Source organism: Mauremys mutica, chromosome 2 (genome assembly GCF_020497125.1).
Source record: "Mauremys mutica isolate MM-2020 ecotype Southern chromosome 2, ASM2049712v1, whole genome shotgun sequence".
In the NCBI taxonomy this organism is placed as follows: Eukaryota; Metazoa; Chordata; order Testudines; family Geoemydidae; genus Mauremys; species Mauremys mutica.
The window spans coordinates 76,277,018-76,301,787 of record NC_059073.1 but is presented as its reverse complement, the minus strand read 5'-3'; the positions used below and the strand labels follow the sequence as shown (position 1 = coordinate 76,301,787).

Sequence of the window (24,770 nt, the reverse complement as noted above, 5' to 3'; positions counted from 1 at the left end):
TCCTGAAATATCTTGAATAAACATTCTCCTATTTTCTGTCCTGGCACAGCTTTACAAATGAACAAGTCTCTTTCAATAGAACAATCAGAATATACAATAGCCATAAATACAAAGTGGTGCAGCCCCAGAAATATTGGTTGAATCATAAAGCTGAGTTGTGTAGTCATTTAGCCTAAATTTTGAAAGCAATTGGCCTTGGACTTACTTCCCTGGCCATGTCACTAATGTGGCATGGAAGATTATTGTTCAACAAAGGCACTGTTTTCAGTTTGCTTTAAGCCCTATAATTTCTTAAACCGTATTTTTCAAGGCTTCAAGTTTTCTCTTCTTTAAAAAAAGCCCTCAGGTTCATTTATCCATAATAGATGTTTGTTTCTAAGGCCTGGTCGACACTAGGAGTTTATGTTGAATTTAGCAGCGTTAATTCGAATTAACCCTGCACCCGTCCACACAGCGAAGCTATTTAGTTCGACATAGAGGTCTCTTTAGTTCGATTTCTGTACTCCTCCCCGATGAAGGGAGTAGTGCTAAATTCGACATGGCCATGTCGAATTAGGCTAGGTGTGGATGGAATTCGACGCTAATAGCTCCGGGAGCTATCCCACAGTGCACCACTCTGTTGACGCTCTGGACAGCAGTCCGAGCTCGGATGCTCTGACCAGCCACACAGGATAAGCCCCGGGAAGATTTGAATTCCTTTTCCTGTCTGGCCAGTTTGAATCTCATTTCCTGTTTGGACATCGGGGCGAGCTCAGCAGCACTGGCAGCGATGCAGAGCTCTCCAGCAGAGGAGTCCATGCAATCTCAGAATAGAAAGAGGGCCCCAGCATGGACTGACCGGGAAGTCTTGGATCTGATCGCTATGTGGGGCGATGAGTCTGTGCTTTCGGAGCTGCGCTCCAAAAATCGGAATGCAAAGACCTACGAGAAGGTCTCCAAAGCCATGGCAGACAGAGGATACAGCCGGGATACAACGCAGTGCCGCGTGAAAATCAAGGACCTGAGACAAAGGTAATAAAGGTAATAATTGGAGATATACCAATCTCCTAGAACTGGAAGGGACCTTGCAAGGTCATCGAGTCCAGCCCCCTGCCTTCACTAGCAGGACCAATTTTTGCCCCAGATCCCTAAGTGGCCTCCTCAAGGATTGAACTCACAACCCTGGGTTTAGCAGGCCAATGCTCAAACCACTGAGCTATCCCTCCTCCCTACCAAGGCTACCAAAAAATCAAAGCAGCAAACGGACGCTCCGGATCCCAGCCCCAGACATGCCGCTTCTACGAGGCACTGCATGCCATTCTCGGTGGGTCTGCCACCACTGCCCCACCAGTGTGCGTGGACTCTGACGATGGGATAGTGTCGACGGCCGGTTCCTTGGAGATGTTCACGGACGGGGAAGATGAAGAAGGAGATGAGGCGGACGAGGCAGTCGACAGCGCTTACAGCGCTGATTTCCCTGACAGCCAGGATCTCTTCATCACCCTCATGGAGATCCCCTACCAACCCTCCCCGGCCGTTAACCCGGACCCTGAATCAGGGGAAGGATCAGTCGGTAAGTGCTTTAAACATGTAAACACTTATTTCTAACAGAACAGGAATATTAACTATGCAAAAAGAAGGTCTATATATATATGGGGATAGAACAGAAATCCTCCTGGGAGATCTCCACGAAGCTCTCCTGGAGGTAATCGAAAACCCTACGCATGAGGTTCCTGGGGAGAGCTGCCTTATTGGGTGCTCCGTGGTAGCACACTTTTCCGCGCCAGGCTATCATCAGGTACTCTGGGAGCATTGCCTCCACGAGCATGGCAGCATAGGCCCCCGGTTTGTGCTGGCTATCACGCAGCATGCGCTCTCTATCTCTTTCAGTGATCCTCCTCAGGGTGATCTCGCTTGGCGACTCCTGCATTGAATTAGGTGAATTAGGGTAATGTTAGTATTGGGAATGCTTCACTGTTCCTTTGCATAACAATAAGCGTCGGTTTACAGCCACGTGGTGGAGGCTGCAGAGGGGCAGCATACAGGGATCTTTCTCGGGGACAGCCGCGAGGGGGTGGAACAGGGGCAGAGTTCATGCTTTCCAGATTGCCAGCAGCAGGAGGGCACTGCTATACATTAAGTTTTAAGCAGCCAAAAGTCTATGGCTTACCATACCTGGCTGCTCCACGGATTCTGCTGTCCTGCCCCGCTTGTCTGATCTCCAGTGCAAGACTCCAGGCAATGAATGTGAAGGCCGAAAATTCGAACTTGTCCTGAGTGCGCATGAGATAGGTGCTGTGCATGGTCTTGTTCACAGAGACAGACTAGACTATGTTTATTGTTCACAAAAATGTATCTTTGTAAGGAATTCACTCCCTTTTTCCCATCACACAGCTGCGACTGTCTCCCGACCTGCCCCAGCATCCCCCTCACAGAGGCTGGCGCAGATTAGGCGGCGAAAGAAAAGGACACGGAACGAGATGTTCGCTGAACTTATGGGCTGCTCCCGAGCCGAGGCGGCCCAGCAGAGTCAGTGGAAGGAGAACCTCTCTCAGTACCAGCGCTCACACAGCGAATGAGAGGACAGGTGGTGTCAAGAAGACCAGCAGGCGACTCAAACGCTGCTTGGACTAATGAGGGAGCAAACGGACACGCTCTGGCGCCTTGTGGATGTTTTGCAGGACCGCAGGCAGGAGGACAGAGCCCCCCTGCAGTGTATCTGCAACCGACCTCCCCCGCCACAAAGTCCCATACCCCCCTCGCCCAAAGTAACAAGAAGGAGGGGCACCAGGGGCCTTGAAAACTGTCTCTCCACCCCTGCAGAGTGCTCAATTACCAAAAAGCTCTCATTCCCTAAATTTTGAGAAGTCCTTCCCTTCCTGACTCACCCAAGCCCCAATCCCAGTTTCATCCCCTAACTGTCTAGTTGATTATTAAAAATACTTTGCTGTTAATTACTGTTTCCGTCATGTTCTTGTACAGAAGACTGTGTTTGAAGGGGGGAGGAAGGGAGTTGGTAATTGCATAGGACAGTCACCTTTACCAGGGTGCAGACACTGGGGCAGGATCAGCAGCAGGTCACACACACAGTGCAGTCAGTAGGCACCCTGGTTGGTCTGGGAGGTGGTTTTCATGTTTTGTGTGGGTGGGGGGTACGTGACTTTGTGGCGGGGGAGGGGGGTTACAGATCTTATGCAGCGGTCCTTGTCCTGGACCACAGAGCCACGCAGCAGTGGAATCTGTAACCGTTTTCACCCTGCCGCAAGGTCACATAGCCCCCGCACACAGAGTCCCGAAAAGGAGGGATGGCAGGCTCCGTTGAAACAACCAGACTGGCACTGCAGACTGCTCTAGGAGCAGGAGCCTATCATTCCTCGAGTTTAGAAGCAGTCTTTACATCACTACACACCCTACCCAGCACAGTCTGCGTCCCAGTTTCAACCGTTTAACACGAAGTCATTAATAGAGAAAATGTTGTTAATTAACAATGTTCCATGTATTTTATTTTTAAACGTGTGTTGGAAGGGGGGAAATGGGGTGAACGGGGTATGTAACTGCAGAGGATAGTCAACAGTAACTGGGTAAAGAAACGGGCAGGTTCAGCTTCTTTGTAAAGAAACTGAACAGTCACAGGTCACGCTGCTCGCTGAGGAACCTAGCTTTCAAAGCCTCCCAGATGCACAGCGCTTCCCGCTGGGCTCTTCTAATCGCACGGCTGTCTGGTTGAGCGTAATCAGCAGCCAGGCGATTTGCCTCAACCTCCCATCCCGCCATAAAGGTCTCCCCCTTGCTCTCACAGAGATTGTGGAGCACACAGCAAGCTGCAATAACAATGGGGATATTGGTTTCGCTGAGATCCGAGCGAGTCAGTAAGCTTCGCTATCTCCCCTTGAGACGTCCGAAAGCACACTCCACCACCATTCTGCACTTGCTCAGCCAGTAGTTGAAGAGTTCCTTGTCACTGTCCAAGGCGCCTGTATAGGGCTTCATGAGCCAGGGCATTAGCGGGTAGGCTGGGTCTCCGAGGATCACTATAGGCATCTGCACATCCCCAACAGTTATTTTGTGTTCCGGGAAGAAACTACCTTCCTGCAGGCATCTAAACAGACCAGAGTTCCTGAAAACACGCGCGTCATGAACCTTGCCCGGCCACCCGACGTTGATGTTGGTAAAACGTCCCCTATGGTCCACTAGTGCTTGCAGCTCCATTGAAAAGTAGCCCTTTCTGTTAATATACTGGCTGGCCTGGTGGTCCGGTCCCAGGATAGGGATGTGAGTTCCATCTATAGCCCCACCGCAGTTTGGGAATCCCATTGTGGCGAAGCCATCTATGACGACCTGGACGTTTCCCAGGGTCACTACCTTTGAGAGCAGTAGCTCAACGATTGCGTGGGCTACTTGCATCACAGCAACCCCCACTGTAGATTTGCCCACGCCAAAGTGGTTCGCTACTGACCGGTAGCTGTCTGGCGTTGCAAGTTTCCAGAGGGCTATGGCCACTCGCTTCTGCACACTCAGGGCTGCTCACATCCGGGTGTCCTTGCGCTTCAGGGCAGGGGACAGCAACTCACAGAGTTCAAGGAAAGTGCCCTTACGCATGCGAAAGTTTCGCAGCCACTGTGATTCATCCCAGACCTGCAGCACTATGCGGTCCCACCAGTCCGTGCTTGTTTCCCGGGCCCAGAATCGCCGTTCCACAGCATGAACATGACCCATTGCCACCATGATGTCCACGGCGTGGGGTCCCGTGCTTTGTGAGAGGTCTGTGCCACTCTCACACTTCATGTCCTCACCACGCTGCCGGAGCCTCCTCGCCTGATTTCTCAGCATCTGACTGTGGAAGAGGTGGACGATAAGGTGCGAGGAGTTGACAACGGCCATAAGTGCAGCGATGATCGCAGCAGGCTCCATGCTCGCAGTGCTGTGGCGTCCGCGCTGTCACTCACCAGAAAAGTGCGCAAACTGATTGCCCGCCGGCGGGAGTGACGTTTGAATGACGACAGTTACCCAAAACCACCCTCGACACATTTTTTCCCCCAGCAGGCATTGGGGGCTCGCCCCAGAATTCCAATGGGCAGCGGGGACTGCGGGAACTGTGGGATAGCTGCTCACAGTGCACCGCTTCCAAAGTCGACGCTTGCCCCGTTAGTGTGGACTCACAAAGTCGAATTACTGTCCTTAGTGTGGATACACACGTTCGACTTTGTAAGGTCGATTCCACAAATTCGAGTTAAGTTAAATCGAACTACTCTGGTAGTGTAGACATACCCTAAGTGTAACAATGACTTGAAGATCCAGATCTTCAGAATGTACTGTGGTACAGAATCTCTGTAAAGCATCACACGGTATATGTTGTATGTTTGTGTTTTCATTTATCTCCCTGCACCATCATCAGAATAACTTCCAATGTTCTTCTCAGAAATGGACGCAGCTTTCTGAATTGCTTCTCAGAGCCAACTGAGCTGCAACACTGAATGAATGATACATGCAATGAAGTTCTGTGAGTCTCATCAAGGTCCCCAGGCCTTGTTCTTAGTGATTATAGAAGACGCTTCTATAAAATCCTATTTTATGACTTTGTCATAAATAATGTTATAATGTACTATTTTATAGAAGGTAGATATAAGAGCACCTGCATGGGCACAGGCTTAATACCATTTTATCAGCAGGAGCTGTAGCAGCCTGCCACGCCCCCACATTATACTAATCTGTGCTGGATCACTAATTGGGCTTCATAGGTTACAAAAATATGCTGGCCTTAAAGAGGCACACTTCTACTATTCATTTTTTAATTAACGAGAATTAGAATTTTGTAAAATGTTACTTTTTTTGCATGATCTCTGGGACAACCCTTCATCCCCACATATCTTCTCCTTTTGCAACTTTTGATGGTGGTGGTGGGGATTGGAATTTACAGTTTGCAGAACTTTTCATTAGACAACCTGTTGTTGTTAATGGTCAAGTTTATTACAGTAGTGCCCAAGGAATAGTCAAGAATGGGGTTCCATTGTGTCTGTTCCTGCCCCAAAGAGCTTGCAGTCTAAATAGACAAACAGGGTGGAAGAAGGGGTATAACATAAGCAGAGTGAACAATAATGATGGCAGTAAATGTCATGTTAATTCCATGATTTGTGTGTGTGTGAGAGAGAGAGATTTAGTTAGGAAGGGATAAGCTACATCAGGGGTAGGCAACCTATGGCACCATGCCGAAGGCGGCACACAAGCTGATTTTCAGTGACACTCACACTGCCTGGGTCCTGGCCACCGGTCCGGGGGGCTCTGCATTTTAATTTAATTTTAAATGAAGTTTCTTAAACATTTTAAAAACCTTATTTACTTTACATACAACAATAGTTTAGTTATATGTTATAGACTTATAGAAAGAGACCTTCTAAAAAGGTTAAAATGTATTATTGGCACACAAAACCTTAAATGAGAGTGAATAAATGAAGTCTCGGCACAGCACTTCCGAAAGGTTGCCGACCCCTGAGCTACATGGAAAGAAAAGGGAAGGGAGAGGGGATATTGAAGGGAAGGTGGGTGAAGGATAGAACAGGGAAGAAGAGGGTAAGGGCAGGTGTGAGTGAAGCTGAGGAAAAGAAACTGAGTGGGGGATAGGAGAGAGTTGGACCAATCAGCACAGGACAGTCAAAACTCTAGAGAGTTGTCTGAATGTCCACAGGTCCCTGCTTTGGCTACTTATGTAGCTTCTCCTGGAGTCTGTGGCTGATTCCTCTCTGGGGGAGGAGGCAACATCTGGGTTTTAGTTTTGCAAAGTGTCAGAGGGGATACTACTAGGTCTCTTCCATCTCTAACTTTTATGTTCTTGGAATGTTGCTGTTTGGTTGTTCAGAGTTGGCAAATCTTTCCTCTTCAGACTGGGGTTTTGAAAAACTGAATAGTGGTAAACGTCTAAAGCCTATAAAACTACTAAAGAATTTCGCCTATCTCTTATTCAAAGTACAATAATTACATAAAACTGTGTGTCAAGCTGCTATAGAATAAGGTGAATATGAAATGTTTTACCCTGGGATTATCATACTGTGTGTATAGGTTTTTATATCTTTTATCGTATGCTGCATTTAATAGTTTTAAGATTATGGATGATAAACACTACCCGGCTTAGCTGCTCATGTTTAACCATGCAGCAAAGCTAAATACTTTGTAAGGAAAAATCTTTACATAAAATCTTTAAATGAAAAGAAATAAGCATTGCATGCAAATGTAATACATAGCAATAAACAAACTCCAACTGCATTGTCTGCCCACAGTGTGGGGAAAGAAGGGAGTCTTCAGTCGATTTTAGAGCATGATTAACAAGAACTCATAGCTAGTGGAGGCCTAAAACTTTAAGCAACTTAGTAACACCATAATTATATCCATAAATCTAACTTCAGAACACTGAATATTTTAACAGAGTCTCAGTGTTGTGGTACATAATTACAGATAGTCTTTTAAGACTTTGTCCCAGTTTTGAATAGAACACGCTTAGTGACTTGATTCACAGATCTCTGGATTCATTTTTCTTCAACATTAAGAGCATACCAAAGCCATTAACGCAATAATTTAGCTGTGCAGATAGAACTGAAATTTTAAGGTTTGAATTGTCTTAAGCATAGTTAGCACTGTGTCTTGTATACTCTGATCTTCTTAAATGGTGTATCAGCCTCCTTAATGGCTTAGTACCAGTGGTGAGCTCCAGCCGGTTCGCAGCAGTTCGCGCGAACCGGTTGTTAAATTTAGAAGCCTTTTTAGAACCGGTTGTTCCAGGACAACCGATTCTAAAAAGCTTTTAAATTTAACAAATGCTTGGGCAGCTGTCTGCCCGGCCCAGGCCCCAGCTCATCTCCCCCTCTCCCCTGAACGCTCCGCCCTCCTTCTCCTCCCCTTCCCCTGCTTCCCGCAAATCAAATGTTCGCGGGAAGCCTGAAAAAAGGAGCAGGCAGGTAAGCCGGGCGTGTGGGGGGAGGGGGCGGGACGGCTCCTCCTGGCCCTGGCCGAGCGCCCCAGCCCGGTCCCAGCCAAGCACCCCCGGCTTGGGCTGGTCCCGCCTGCGCGGCTCGGACCCGGCCCAGCTCGGGCACCGCGGCTGCGTCTCCGGCTCCGGCCCAGGTGCCGGCCCGGGAGTCGGGCCCCGCGGCTACGGCTGCGGCTCCGGTCCCGGTGTCAGCCTGGCCCGGGGAGTCGGGCCCCGCGGCTGCGGCTCCGGTCCCAGTGCCGGCCGGGGGAGTCGGGCCCCGCGGCTGCGGCTCCGGCGCTGGTCCCGGTGTCGGCCGGGCCCGGGGAGTCGGGCCCTGCGGCTCCGGCGCCGGTCCCGGTGTTGGCCGGGCCCGGGGAGTCGGGCCCTGCGGCTGCGGCTCCGGCGCCGGTCCCGGTGTTGGCCGGGCCCGGGGAGTCGGGCCCTGCGACTGCGGCTCCGGCGCTGGTCCCGGTGTCGGCCGGGCCCGGGGAGTCGGGCCCTGCGGCTCCGGCGCTGGTCCCGGTGTCGGCCGGGCCCGGGGAGTCGGGCCCTGCGACTGCGGCTCCGGCGCCGGTCCCGGTGTCGGCCGGGCCCGGGGAGTCGGGCCCCGCGGCTGCGGCTCCGACCCTGGCCCCGACCCCGGCAGGGGTAAGAGGCCAGGGCCGGGACTGGGGCGGGGGAGGAGGGGTTGGATCGGGCAGAGGTTCTGGGGGGGCAGACAGGGGATGGGGAAGGGGGGGTTGGGTAGGCGCCGCGTGGGAGTTCCTGGGGTCTGTTGGGATGGTGGTGGATGGAGTCGGGGCAGTCAGGGGACAGGGAGCGGGGCAAGTTTGGCAGGGGGTGGGGTCCTGGGGGGGAGTTAGGGTTAAGAACATAAGAACATATGTTCTTATGTTATGTGACCAGACAGCAAATGTGAAAAGTCGGGACAGGGGGTAGGGGGGTAACAGGAGTCTATATAAAAAAAAGACCCAAAAATCGTGACTGTCCCTATAAAATCGGGACATCTGGTCACCCTAGACTACTTGCAAAATGCTGCCAAATGAACAGTTAAGCAAACTGGAATACAGGATCCATTTTCCTCTAACTCTTTTCAGTTATAACCATTTTAGGTGTTACTTATGCGGACAATAAGTACAACATTTTCAGACAGAAACACAATTTTTTTTCAAGCTGTCCCTGAAAGACAGGTCTGTGCCTAAAACAGCAGATAATCTAAATTGATAATTTAGAGGCAGAAAGGAGCTCCTTCTGAAAAATAAAATGACATTTCTCCCAACTTTTCTCTCTAAATTCTTATCTACCTAATCCTTATTACTCATTATTTAATTCTGACAGAAGAAATAAGGTCCCCATGTTCCTTTCCTTCTGGAAATCCAAATCAGCAAATGTCAATTTGCCCATTAATAGCAAAGCCAGTTTGTCTTATTCTCTTGATAAATTATGCCCACTCAGTCCGTGGAATAGTATAACTCTTGGGAAGCGGAATTTACAATTTAATATCAAATACTCCTATTACTGACTGAAGTAGATCAAATCTCTTACCAAGTTCTCTCAGCGAAAGTTAGATGTTACTGCCTGACCCCTATCCTCTGGAATGAGGCACGTAAGAGTCATAGGATTCTTCAGAACAATACCTTCAGCCTACCTCCCTGTAGCAGACATATGGAAAAATTTCTGCTGTGGCAAATTGCTTTTTTTTTTTGTTTTTGTTTTTTGGTGGGCCGGGGAGAAATCCTGAACTTATTCCTGGTAATCAAGACTACTACAGAGGGCAGTAGGGGGGTGGGTGAGGGGAAAGGCATGCAAACAACCTCCAAGTGTCAAAACCAAAGAGAAAAAACTTAAGCTGCAGGCGAGCTCAACTCAAGCCTGTCCTTTGGTTCTCTGAGTCACTTTGTTCCCATTCTAGTCCCACCCTAGCCATTCACACCAGGTGTTGTTATAAAAATACAAACACTTTAAAACTGTTCCATAATTAAATCTTTAGTAGTGAGGTACTTTCATATAATTTGTAAGTTTCATCTGACAGACTGAAGAAAACGAAAAAGTCTCTTGCCCCCGTACTCCATAAAAGTGAGAGAATTCTTTAAAAAAAAAAAAAAAAAAGCCCCGACACACCTGTCTTGTTACAAAGAAGGGGGTGTGGTTGTGATATTAAGTAAAAAGTATACTAACTACAAAGAGAGGGAAATAATTGATTTGGTTCTCCTATTAATTATCTACATATATGTATTTCAGTGGCTACAAACCTTCTGAGTGTTTAGTTTTAAAAGACCTTAATGACATGTGTACCTCAATTTTTGTCTCTATCTGTTAACTCTGAATCTCAACCTGTTCAATGAGGCCTAAATCATTTTATTCTATTATTTATATTTTAGCTCAGGCAGTAGAATCAGATTCAATGTTGCATCTGTATTTTCTACTATTTTTGTGCAGGCTTTGTGCACTTTCCCTTTCTCCTTGTTGCAACAGACCTACAGGGTATTATTCCATTCTCACCTCCGTTTTACCCTGTCGTTCCACTGGCTTCAGTGGAGTTACTCCTGATTTTTTTTTACTGACATAAGTGAGAACAGAATCAAACTCCTTGTCATTTGGATAGATCATGAATACCCCCTTTGTTTTCTACCTCTGCCAAGTGAGATTGCTGAAAAACTTTTTTTTGCTGGCTTCTCCCATCCAGGAATGGAGTCTGTATTAAGCATACCTTCACAAACAGGTGTTCCTTGTTGAACAAATTATTGTTGGTGCTTGATATGTTTATATTTCTCATTTCTAGGTTGAGAAGGTAATGGTTATTTATTTGTTTTTCTTTTCCAGGACCTATTTAAGTGTTGTAAGAGAAAATGAAAGAATTGTTAGATATTTTTTTTTGTAATAAAGATCTTATCTATTTGCTTTCACATCAAAGAAGTTTTCCCGATAAACTAATCTGCTTGAATATTCATGATCGGTAGAAGCCAAAAGTGGTTTTATTTTTTTCCAGCTGATTAGCTGTTGACCAACTAGTGCAACTAACATGCCATGTAAATTTCTGACCAGGAAAGCAGTTTGTTTACTTTCTGAAATTCCTCTGAGAATGGTTTTCTTTACTAATGTCATAGATGGTGTGGAACTAGTGTTCTTCATGAGAAAAATTTCTGTTGATTACCTTGATTCCATTTCCTCCCATTGATGAGAACAAACTTAACATTTTCAAAATTATCATGAGTTGAAATTAACAGCTATTACATCAGCATCAAGAAGGTGGTAAACTCACACCTGCTGTGTAATAATCTGAATGCTGAAATGTAGAACTATGACCAGACATACAGGACCCTCACTGCACAGCATTGATTTAATTGTACCATGTCATATTCACTCTAAATTTGGAATTGCTTAATTGTCTTTCATAGTAAAGAAAGTACTTAGAGAATACTGATTTTTCTCACTATATTCAGTCAAGGTTGATACATTATTATTTAATATGTAGATGCCTGGAAGAAAGAGGTATGCTGGAAGGGTTCATAACATCCAGTCGTCCTCCTTGTCTATTCAAGGTGGGGTTCTGGCTTTTTTTTGTTTTTCTTGGAAAATATTTAGTGATTAAATGAAGAGAGGTAGGTCCAAACTTAAGTTTTTGTTGTTTTTGGAATGAGAAGTGGTGTATTTTTAACTTTTTTTAATGTGAATGGGAATACATGGAATGCAAACATGTATTTGGAGAGCTTTTCCCCTCTTCTTTTTTTTTTTAATTTTTAATACCCTCTTGGTCCTTCCTTGATCACCCTTCATGCCCCCAGTGATGAGATGATAGTGGTCCATTTCAGCTTCCTCCCAGGTTCAGTAACTACCCTACTTCAGATTCTTATCTCAAAGTTTAGAGTTCTCAGATACGCTACTATAGTAGTATTACTTCAATGAAATTCATTAATCATCTTTGCAGTTGGCCTTTTAGTAGAACGAAAAATGTTAGTCTCCAGGAAATATCAGGCTAAATCCTGCTGGCTTTAGTCACCTGAGTAATCTGCAGTGAGCCTGTGTGTGTGAATAAAGCCAGCGGGATTTGGACCATTCAACCTAAACAGGACTATCCCTTGTGTAATTTTCAGTTGAATCAGTCTTTGAGAATAGGGCGGGAGGAATTTTTATTATTTTTTGTTATTTGACCATATTAATGTATACAGATATTAAGTTTTTATTTTAAACCCACAAAAGCAAGGAAATTCATAGCTGAAATTCTATTTCTAATCATCCCATTTTGCCAGACACCGTAAATTGAATATTATAGGTAATACAGGAAATATTGTGAGAGTTTCGAGGTTATATTGTTTACAAAAGCCCTCTCCCACCTACCCCTCAAAGACAGCACATTCATGAACAATTTAAAAGGGCTTATGTAGCCTCTAGATGTCCTTCACTCAGTTTATTGTTGATGTGGGGGTAGGGAGAAGGCCTCCTCCCCTGCAAAAAAGTGCATTCCCTACTTGCAAATCTTTACTGTTTTTACTACATTTAAAATCTTATCCTACCTCTAAACAAGACAAAACAGGACAGCTGTGTTATCTGTGTTATCTAGATGTATTGTTGTCACTACTTGATCTATCAGGGATTACTGTAGGGGAAACTGTTTTGCATGTTTCTATCATACCTCCTCCTCAGCACCTTTGGACCTAGAATTGAAAAGTAAAGTCAAAGAATAGTAAAAGCTAGAGTCCAAGCTGGTCACCCCAGGGTCTGACTTAAACCTACTGAAGAACCAATATTTGTTTGAGCTGGAAACTTCTACTTTGAGGCAAGATACTGTCCTGCATGCTGGAGGGTGGGGTTGTGGAATGGCTGTGAAGTGGCTGGTGCCTCCTATAAGGAATTCTGGCTGAATCATGATTACCCTCTGTAATCTTAAATAAGCTTCTGGCTTTCCTCCTCGCTTCCCAGCTCCCTCATGAAACATTCAGAAATGGTACATCATCCTTTTAAAAAATCCAACCTACGTGTATCATCATATACCTCCACTTTAATGGGTCTTGTATTATTAAATATCACAGTAAGCACTGTAATATAACTTCTGAGCAAGCAGTTCAGGTCTGTCCTTGTTTTTTAAGCAGATAATATCACTGTCTATTGCTTTAACATGAAGGAGTTTTTAATGTGATTCAGTGCAGGCTACAGCTGTTATCACATTAAATGAGTTCTGCTGGAGACTGGAATTTCCAGACAGTCTTGACCACTGGGAGGTGGAATGTTGCACTGACGTCAGGAACTGCTCCTGGGAATGTTTTGCATTCCTCTTCCTGGCAATGGTCAGGTGGCTTCCAGCAAGAAGGAAGGAACAGCCGCTTCCAAAAAGAAGGAAAAAAAAGAGGAGGAAAAGAACAGTTTATAATAAAAGTATTGTGGAGGCGGAACTCATGTTATAAGCCAGATTTGAAATTAGAACCAGATGTTTTGCTTTTGAAAGCTGCACGAATGTTAAATGCATCTATTAATGACTATGATGGTTGAAGTATTTGTCTATCTGTTGCACTCCAATCTCATTGCTCTGTATTTAAAAACAGTTGAGAGAAACAGATTTTTGTCACTGGAATTTAAACAGCTTCTTTTATAAAATTATCAAAAATGACCCTTCTAGAAAAAGACATACATATACATAAAAAAGCAACAATATGTGTTTGTCGTATGCTTTTATTACTGTTTTTATTCTTCAGAAATAAAATTTAGTTTAATTCTGAAGAATACAGTCTTTAAGACAGTGAATTTCTTACCTTGTGCTAGTTGGAAAAATGTAATTGGTGTAAATTGGAAGGTTTGGAGTGTGTAACTGCTGTTGTTTGCAAATGATTGCCTTTTCACTCACCCTGTCCTTAATATCACTGCCAAGTTATATATTTAAAGCAAAACAATAGCAGATTCTTAATGTGACATCAGTAAAGTAGGAATTACACTAACCGTGGGAAGTGGTTTTGAAATGACTACGTGTAGAACAAGAGAATTATAGTTAAGTTCATGGTTTTTCAGGAATATTTTTGCCACTTGTATTCAATGTGTACCCATTGCTTGGATGCAAATAGTTAATGTAGTAAATTGCTAAGAGACAAATCCTGCCCTCACTTTCAATGAGTGCATGGGGTCACATTTGCAGCAGAACTGATCAGATTCTAGTGTATGTAGGAGTGGGTAGGATTTGGAGACTCTTCCCAGGGGAATCACGCTCATTGCCCATCACTGAACCCAGGTTTGCATGGTGTTTTAACTGCTGTGTAGCAGAGGACTCTTTAGGAGCTGTTGAGCTGGGGCCACCTATAGATCCTCTGCGGTAGTCGCTGTGTAGTGGCTCCACAGGTGCTTTGTGGCCTTGGGTGTGGAAGGAGTCTTTCCCTCGGGCTCCATGGAGAACCCCACTACCTGTCTATTAAGGCTGGAGACTGATTTCACGTTAGTTGGTCAAATCCTGCCTGATGGCAAAACCATTGTGGTTTTGCTGCGCTCTGTGGATATGGGTATGAAGAAAACTTGGATGAGAATGTTCAGAGCCTTGCTGGGATCCCTGTGTGGCAAGAGACATGTGGCATGTTGGTAAGCCTCATGCCACATGGCAAGGACCATGGCTGCGGCTACAGGATCCATTGCTGCACTGATCCACTGAGATGAAGGCACACGTAGGGCTATTTCAGCTAATAATGATGTAGAAGCTGCAGAGCAGCTGCTTAGACTATTTCATGTCCTGAGGAGGATTCTTCCTCTCAGCTCCCTTTTCTTCTACCTAGTGCCCAGCCCAGCTATTTTGGCTGGGTGCTGGGATGGGATTTAGCTTTCTATGCATTCTTCTTGCTTTCTTGCAGTAAGTCCTCTGTGTGGTTCAATTAAATCTCATATAATAGCAGGAGTGTGTTGATAGTTCTAGTTCTAAATGGAGTAAATACAATAAAGGTTTAATATTTCTATGAGGAATGTGTAGTGATTTGAGCATAAGGTAGTGCGTTTCAGCTAATCTGATTTACTTATGATAATCATTGCTCTTTGCTCTCATGCTATTTACCTGCAGATGAGAGAGTTACTGAGCTTATTATGGTAAAAGGGAACATATTTGATATTTGATAGCCTCAGTACATTGCAATTAATATTTATACAGTCCAGGTGAAGCCTGTGAATGTGTGTGAGCTTCCTGTTGTACACTGGAATGGATAGGCTGTTTCCTGTTGCAGAGGTGGATTATATTCTGAGGAATTTCCAGAAATGTTGAGAAATGCTGACTCAGTGTACAATCAAATGAACCAGCTAAGGCAGGGTTTAGGGAGGCTTTTGAGTTCTTGGCTGAAGCAAGCAAAAAATGTTGCTGTAATGTACTGTTTTATTTTTAGCAAGAGGGCAAGGCAGTGTTACTTAGATTGAGATACTTGGTGGTGGTTTCAAAATGACAGACACTTTTGAGGTTTGCTGTGTTTTTCTAATCTATTTTCAGAATTTGGAAAGCAGGTGGTTTTGCTAAAATACTTAACCTTCTCTATTTTCCCCCAATGGGATTGTTGTAAAGGTGTCTTAAAGAGTTTGTGCAAGAAAGGCTTTTACCACTCTCACAGATCTAGATGCCTTTTTCAGGTGTAAAATTACAGTAACTATTCATTTGTTGCTGAATCTTGCTCAGTACCTACATTTGCTTAGTCCTTAGGTTTGAAGAGTTGGGACTGTAGCTCAAATGGTGAAAGGCAACACATGTGAGATTACTGCTATGATGGGTTCAATTTAAAAGCTCCAGCACTTTTGCTGCCCCCAGCTCATATTTATTTTTAGCCGTCACTGTAGAAGGAATTGTCAAATTGCCAATACTAATTTCTTTCTGAACAAAAACTGCTACCCATTGTTTTCTGCTTGTGCAGACCGGAGACGGGGCAAAGTTTTAGTGATGGTGTCCCTCAAAAAATGCTGATATGCCTGGTAACTTTTAAGCCTAACTTCAAAATCCATCTTCGTAATCTTTTCTTTCCTCTTTTTCTGCTGAGCCAAGCATGTTTAGTACTTTAGAAAGGTCTCTGTTGTGTATATTGTTCCACCGAGTCCTTCATAAACTGAATGTTTATTTGGAAAAGCCACCATAAACTGGCTAATTATTACTAAAATTTGTTTCAGTTTTAATATTCTAAGATGTCACCAATAACAGAAGAAAATATTTAGTTTTAAATATTAGTATGTACTTTTTAACTCTCTACCTCAGTCTGTAGGAAAAGTATTTGAGATATATATTTGCAAAACTGGAGATAATTTAATCTTTCAGTAATAAGAGGCTGTGTGTCCTAGTGGATAGAGTACTGGATGCAGACTCAGGAGACATGAGTTCTGTTTCCAGCTCTGCCTCTAGCCTGCTGGGTGATTTTGGGCAGGTCACTTCACCTCTCTGTGCCTCAGTTTTCAAATCTGGGGATACTGAGCTTGTAAAGTGCTCTGAGAGCTACTGATAAGAGCTAGGTATTATTATTAACATCTCAGTAACGAGTATTCTAAACTTTCATGCAGCTGCTCACTCAAGGCAGCATATAGCAGCAAAATGGGAGACGACAAACACAGGGAGATTCTGTGGCTTTCACTTAAGCTCATTGTAAAGGTTTCCGTTGCTGATCTAGTGGTAAGTGGCAGACTGTGTCACTTTACAGCATCGTAGAAAGATCTGTTTAACAGTAATTAAACAAGGGAGTATATGTGACTATCCTTCAGAACTGAGATAAGTTTGACTTATCTGCTGTGGGTCTATAAACTATGCCAACTTATCCGTTGCAGTATTGTTGAGTCTAAGTACTCAAAATCATGAGTAAGGCTCCCAAAATGTATGAAATTGGCTTAAAATCCATGAGGTTCTTTATTTGCTTTCACATTTTTATCCTTTTGCAGTCATGATTTAAAGCTTTTCTTCACAGCTGTGTGGCTAGAATTTTTTTTTAAATTAAAACTGTTATTCTCACATAATCGCATGACTCCAGGAGTTTGGGGTTTTAAGAAAATGGCCAAATGTTGTGAGACTGATGATAAAATTGCAAGAGTTGGCAACTCTGCAAATTGTTGCCTTTTAGTACAAGCTTTCAATGTCTCATGGTCTGGCACAGACCTCCTGGAACCTGTGAAGGGTAGGAGTGGGAGTGGGAAGAGGCTTGAAATGCATAGGGCATAGAATTATTGAATACAGAACTGCTCAGGTACAGAGTTACTCCCCAAAATGTTGAAGAAGAAGATATTTAAAGGACAGCCTTCTTTCATCCCATTATGTTGGATTTTCCTCCCTCTATATAGTACACCCAACTGTTGCCCTAGGAGTAACTTCATATTTCCTCTGCTATGAGTGTCTCAGCAAAACCTTTCTGGAACTGGTCTTTTATACCATTCTGCTAGTAGTAAGTGCCTCAAGCTATATAATTATTGCTGACTGGAATTTGGCTCTCTTCCTCAGAGAATTGTCTTTGTCCTCTTACATTATGCTATAGGGAAACCATCATCTTCCCCCATTTTTACTGAAACATTTTCTGAGATATGGGCCTATGATGAGTTTCCCAACAAAATTGGCCTAGACTACTCATATCCCACAGTATTTCTCCCAAAAATCAAAATTTAGTGAGTCATGACATTAACCTCATCATGCTATCCACTACCCACCTTCAGGAGGGAGCTATTTCATCTTTAGTTGTGTCCTGCCATTTACCACTATAGTTTGATAAGCAGTATAGGCCCTACATTATTCCTAGACACTTGTTGGTAAACACCAGTCTATGAGCAATGACCATGCTAGTGTCCACTTAGATTGATATGTCACCTGACTTGGGTAAACATGTATCAGCTGAATCACTTCATTCCAGTCACTTCTGGTACAATCTGTTGCTCCTTGGTCCTTTTCAACTTTGGAGAGGCACTGCATGTTCCCTGAATGTATAAAATGCATGAGAGTGGTCCAGCTTTCCAGGAAAAATTGGTACAACGTGTATCAATTTAACAACAACATCTACTCATTTTACAGTCAGCACTTTGTAACTTAACCCATCCCATCAGATCCCAGGGTTCTTTCTAGTAACATCAGATTTTGCAATCCTATTCCTCTGGTATGGCTGTCCTATCATTAATACAAACCTGCCCACCACAGCGTCCGCTTCTTTGAAGTATTGTTATTTTTATGTCTTAAGATGGAGAATTCTCCAGTATTTTGTCCTTCCTTTGCCACCTATTTTTGTGTCTGGCTTCTTTCTCTCTCCAACTTGCATTATTCGATTTGCTGTTCTGTCAGCTGCTATAGTATTTTGGTTTGCCTGAGAAATCACACTGATAGATATTGCCTGCATTCCAAATTATAGTATTGCTTTATGCAACTTCCCCTTCTTTTGCTGGAAATCTTGATTATCTTTGATCTTCTTGAACAACTTGGCTCACCTCTCTCATGCAGTGACTCCTCTCCAAATCTTCTTCACCTCCTGATAACACGGTGTGCAGGGCATCCACTGTAGTCACACACAAAAACAGGTCAGTAGAAGACTAGATGGTCCTGCTATCATCATTGCCACAACTTCTTAGCTGATGATGGTGGCAGCAATCTCTGTTGCTAAAATAACTCAGTTTCTTTATAATCCTTCTGTATCACAGTCTTCAGGGCAGCAAATTCCTAAGGGTGCTCACATATCACTATGTCATTTTAGAGGAGGGTAGCTGAGGTCAGTGAAAGCTGTGAGTGCGAAGGGAGGAGAAGGGGGATGTTATGTCAATTTGGAAAAAGGAGAGGAGACTGGGGAAATAAAAAATATATTTCAAGTGTAACCCTTCTGCCAGGTGGATCTGGCAGCAACCAGGGCCGGGTTCAATATCTAGGGGTTCCTTTTCAGCAATACAACACAGAACTGGCTTGAGCTCCCACCTGGTAACCTGGGAAAATTACACCCCACCCCGGGCGCCTCTGAGAGGCAATACTTCCCCACTTGCAAGCACAGAGTCTGAGTGTAGAAAATAAATTTTTAATGAAAGGAGAGAAGTCACCCGACATTAATTAGGGAAAATGCCACAAGTGGGATTCATAATCATAAAACTGTGAGTAGGACACCCACCCCAAAGTGTGTGGGGCAGTGCCTTCCACCTCATGTTCTTGAGTTCTACTACCAAAAATTCCTTTATTGTTCCCCTTTCTGCTCCTTCACCATATCCCACTCACAGTGGTTGTCCTTGGTCAGTAAGGACCCAGGGTTCAGAGGCACATCTGTGTGAGTTCACCTCCCACTCAGGGAAGAAGGCACCTTGCTTGCGCTTGCTCTGGCTGGCCGCCCCACCAGCCACTGCTCCTCACCACTGGCTGCCCCACCAGCTGCAGTTCCTCTCCCCTGGCTGCCAGTCACCTTCTGCTGCCACCTGCCTCTCCTGCTGTGACCTCTGCACATCAGTTTCTTAGAAATTTTCAGCTGTTTGCAGGCTGGGCAGAAACACTGCCCATCTCAAGTAATTTCAGCTCTCTTTTGAGCACTTTAGCATAACAAAGAGATTCCTAATGAAGCCTGTTTAGCTTTTTCTTTGAACAATGGGGAGAAACATCTTAAACCAGACTGGGGGCCCTTAGAGAGAGTCCACACCTCTTGGCTGGAACACCTGTCACCACCCCTCAGACTTTCACAGGGCTCTGGCATTTGAGCCCCTGGCTTAACGAGGTCCTTTCAGCTGAAGGTTACCCCCTCATTTAGGACAGGTTAAGTTCAGTTCTGCTCTCCTTTATTCATACAATAATGACAACAACATTGGTAACAGCATTTTACTACCCCTGCACCCAGTTCTAAAGTGATTTGTAACCTAACACCAGCCAAAGTTGATTACTTTGAGCAATACCGCTCTATCTGCTGGATATCTAAGCAGAGTAGGTGTATTCATGTAAATACAGTTTGCTCCTGAAGTCTCTCCCTTTCACAGCTAGCTGTCAGGGGAGAATTCATTCAGACCCTGCTTACACAAGAATGAATGATCAGGGAAATCCCAGCATCCTACGTAGCATGATTAGAAAATCCTACCTTACTTACAAGTAGTTTGCAGTAATCAAAGGCAATTTATCACTAACTGGTTCAAAACAAAGTTTAGCCCATCTTTCTGAAAATAATCCAGAGCCATATTTCATTTTATTTTTTTAAATAGTGGGGCAGGGAGAGGAAGAAAATAATCATTCACCAACCCTTCTCCCCACAAGTTCTCCACTTCTTGCAGCCCTGTCTTAACTCCTCTTGAACTTCTTGGGGTACTTTTCAAACCTTTCTTATGGCTTGTCTACACTTGAAATGCTACAGCAACACAGCTGCACCACTGCAGCACTTCAGTGTTAGATGCTATCTACTACACTGACAGGACAGGTTCTCTCACCGCTTTAGGCAATCCACCTCTCCGAGAGGCAGTAGCTAGGTTGACAGAAGACTTCTTCAGTTGTCCTAGCACTGTCTATGCTGGGGGGCTAAATCAGCTTAACTACGCCACTCAGGAGTGTGTGGATTTTTCACGCTCCTGAGCAATGTAATTAAGCTGCCTTAATTTTCTAGTGTAGACAATGCCTGAATCTTTTCTTTGAGCCTTCTCCTCCTAGATTTCTTTTGATCTATCTTCTGTTAGTCGTCACCATCTTCCGGCTTCCTCAGCACTTGGCTCAAGAGCAGCCATCTTAAGCTGAATCCAGACTAAGGTGATGATCTTAAGAAAAGACAAGTACTGTTAAGGTCATCTTTCCTCAAATTTTATTTGCTTACTTGTTGGACTCCTCAATGTTTATTGGATTATGAATAGCTGTGGTGGCAAAAAACATCAGCCTGAAGATTGTGCTCATCCTCTTGGACACAGACCTGATCAAGATGATCCACACATGCACAACTTTCAGGCTTGATTATTAAAACTCATATCTAGAAATGAAGCCTCACATCCAGAAAAAGCTCCAACTTGTACAACACCTAGCCATCCATCTGCTTGCTAACCCAGATTATAGTAAATGCATCACTCCAGTACTCCATTCTTTGTACCATTCAGAACAGAGTCCAATTCAAAATTTCTATCCTGATATATGAAGCCTTCGATGGGTCTGACCCTGCTACCTGAGAGTTCATCACTCCGTCCATGACCATGACCTCCCACAGTAGCTATGTCCTACTGCAACAGTGAAATGGTCAGAAAAGATAGATACGGCCAGAGATCCAAATTATTCCAGTCTCTCTCTATGTATGGTACTTGTATGTCCCCCATCACTGTAGTGTATGATCACCTCACAATCTTGTGACTTATTTATTCTCACAACACCCCTTTGAGGTAGGTAAGTACTATATTCACCCTCAAAATGAACCTCTGCTATTAACACAATTCTACTTCATCCTGATCACATCAACACAAAGGAAACAAGTTGCAATTCAGAGGTTGGGCATAGGAAACATTAAAAGCTTGTGCTGTGCACCAAAAGAAGAAAAGTACTCGGGGAAAGACACAGTCTTAAATGTTAGTCCCTTTCCTTCTGAAAAAGAATAAGCAGAAGTTGCATTTTGTGAAATATATCAGAATCATAGATGTTAGTGAAGAACAGTCATGTGGTCCATTCCCCTATCAGTGTAAGTACAGTAAATTGTGGCACTTCAAGACTGAATTTTGGCTAAGTAGTTGCACAGCAAAGAGATTGGTGCCTAGTCATGGTGTCTCTTTACACTCCTATTTGATGTTTATCTATATTATAATAAAAGTCCAACGTATGGCACTGAATAAAAGCTCCAAATGATAGCAAATAATGCTGTAAGAAATAAATTATGCTATATGTAAGCCTTGAGTTACCACATGTAACTGCTATGGGCACAGAGTTCCAGTTGCCTTAGATAATAAAAAGACATTTGAGGGAGCAATAAGTGTATAATGTAGAAAGCACCCTTGCTTCATAGGTTTTTCGTTTCATGTGTGTCACATTCTATACAAGAATATGTACTACACTGAAGGCAAAAAGAACATGCTGTCTTGACAGCTTTCAGTATGCTATGAATTTGTGCTGCTGTTCTGAGAGGAGGGGCGTAACTCCCAAGGAGGATGTCAGAAATTATATTTAGACATTTCTTCTTCATATGATGGATACAATCTGTAGTTAAAGCATCTCAGCTTGTGTTTAAGTACAGGTCACATAACATTTTTATTGATATAATAAAGAACTTCAATGTTTTATTCATGATCTCTGGGGCTGTGCTCCCAGACATAGTTTAGAAATGCATGACATTTCTTTTTATGTTTAGAAGTGAAAAGTGAGCCAGGATGAGCAGGAAGGGCATGCCAGTGCTGAGTGAGTCTTTTATTTTAGCAGTTTTTCATTGTCATGTTTGTTTTGCAGAAGGATCCTCTGGTTATTGCAGCATGCCCAGCAAATAATTTGTTGCCTCATATTTAAAATAAACAAATAAGACAATGGAAATCTGCTAATTTGCTGTAAGAAGTTATTGTTGAGTCAGTTATATTCACAACATATTCTTTTCTCTCCTTCCTTTCTTTCCTCCAATTGGAAACAAATATAACTTCTTCAAATAACCCTACAAATGCTATTTACCTTCCTTCCTCCCCTCCTCTTTCCCCCGCCCCCCATCCCCTGTAAAATGCTAATAACATCCTTTTAAATTTCTGTGTTTTGTAGTCTTGGTTCTTCCAATTATAATGTGTCTACCATAATGCTGATAACAGGCAAACTACTTCCTATCTTCACAGGCTTCCCTTTTTTACTTTATTTTTATTTAAGAACTCAAATGAAACACAATCATTATTAATTGGAACAACTGCTTGCTTTTTTCCTTTTCAGAACAAGGGATGGTAGCTCTGGTAGAGAAAATGCCAATACACATCTGTCCTATACCTGACTTGATTTTTACTTTCTCTTTGGATCTAACCGTCTTTGAAGTAATTATAGAGTCTGAACCAGTATCCTGCCAATGTAACCACTTACTCCTTCCTCTGCTTCTCTGTGGCCTGATAAAGAGACTGTGGCACAATGCACAGATTTTAGGCGATAACTCGAAATTTGGCAGATACATTGTTTCTGGGTTGTGTATGTACCTTCCATTGATCTGAGGAAACTCAGTTCCTAAGGTTTCCACAGAAAACAAAAAAACCCTCTCACAAATGAGCCTTTGGTTAAATGATGACACAACTATTTCCCAGTATTTCATTGTCAATATGCGTGTTGCACACACAAACTGATTGAATTGTGGAATGTGATCTGTGAAGGAGCTATGTATGAGAAAAGACATGCCTTCAGAGCAATTTGGCCTCCTTACGTATGGTTAAGGCCCTTTGCTTTCACTATTTACTCATTTTTAACTAAAAATTCCCAGGTTTTACAAAAGATATCTTGATTTTTATTAATTTTCACCCAAATTTTGGACCACTTAAGTACATGAAAGTATTGATTATGTTAAGAAAGTACAATACGTTACATTACATTAGGTCAGGGGTCAGCAACCTTTCAGACATGGTGTGCCGAGTCTTCATTTATTCACTTTAATTTAAGGTTTCACATGCCGGAAATACATTTTAATGGTTTTTAGAAGGTCTCTCCCTATAAATCTATATATTATATAACTAAACTACTGTTGTATGTAAAGTAAACAAGGTTTTCAAAATGTTTAAGAAGCTTCGTTTAAAATTAAATTAAAATGTTTGATCTTATGCTGCAGGCCCGCTCAGCCCACTGCTGGTCTGGGGTTCTGTTCACCTAAGCCGGCAGCGGGCTGAGTGGGGTCTGCAGCCAGGACCCCGGCTGGCAAGGGTCTGGCAGCCAGAACCCCAGACCGGCAGCAGGCTGTGCGGGGCCGGTGGCTGGGACCCCAGACTGGCAGTGGTCTGAGTGGCTCAGCCCACTGCCATTCAGGGGTTCCATCTGCCGGCTCCTGCCAGCCAGGATCCCGGCTGCTGGACCCGCTCAGTCCGCTGCTGGTCTGGGGTCCCGGCCCTGCCCACATACAGTAGGTACCTACCTTCTCCCTGGTTCTGGCCCATTCTCTTCCTCTCTCTCTGCACTGAGCTGAGGATGGGAGTGCACTGAGCACAGGGCTGGGGATGCAGGGTCTGACCAGGAGCTAGAATGAGGGACAGGGCTCAGGGTTGGGGCAGGAGGTTTGGGTGTGGGGCACTTACCTGGGCAGCTCCCATTTGGTGTGAGGGGTGCAGGTGGGAATGTGTGTGTTTGTGGGGGGAGGGGGTGGAATGCAGGAGCTCCCGTTTAGTGCTCAGGGTGGTGGTGGGGATGTCCAGGGTGCAAGAGTCAGGATGTGGGGGGGGGTGCATGGGGTGTGGGGGGGTGCTAGAGTTGTGGCTGAGGGCATGTGAGGGGAGTGCATGTGTCAGGACGGGGGGGCTGGGTATGTGAGGGGGGTGCAGGTGTAAGGGCTGGGGTTGCGGGGGGGGGGGGTGAAGGAGGCAAGCAGAGGGCTGGGTGTGTATGAGGGGGGTACAGGGCTCAGTGCAGGGGCCTGGGGGCTGTGCGGGGCTCAGGGCAAGGCCTGGGGCGGGGGGGGCTGCAGTGCTCAGAGCTTTGTGTGCGTGTGTGTGGGGGGGTCAGGGCAGGGGGCTGGAGGAGATATGCCCCTATTTCACCCCCCACCCCCACCCTCTGCCTCTGCCTCTGCTTCTGCCTCTGCCTCTGCTTCTTCTCTGCCTCCACCAGGAGCAGCGAGCGCGCTGACTCTGCTCGTTCCCAACCCGCTCCCTCGCAAGGGCCAACAGCTGATCAGCAGGGAGGGAGGAATGGAGGAGGGACAGGAACCCAACTTCTGCCTCCTTGCCCCCTGCCCCCTACCAGCTTTGGCCTGGAGCAGCGAACCGCGGCCACTGGGAGCCGCGATCGGACAAACCTGCA

The 24,770-nt window shown here is 44.6% G+C and overlaps 1 protein-coding gene across 2 annotated transcripts in view; it reads left to right on the top strand.

The window, feature by feature from the left end:
- The window catches only part of SPIDR (scaffold protein involved in DNA repair), a 330,087-nt gene that overhangs the window by 143,422 nt on the left and 161,895 nt on the right, over positions 1-24,770 (top strand). The gene's annotated exons all lie outside the window — the stretch shown is intronic.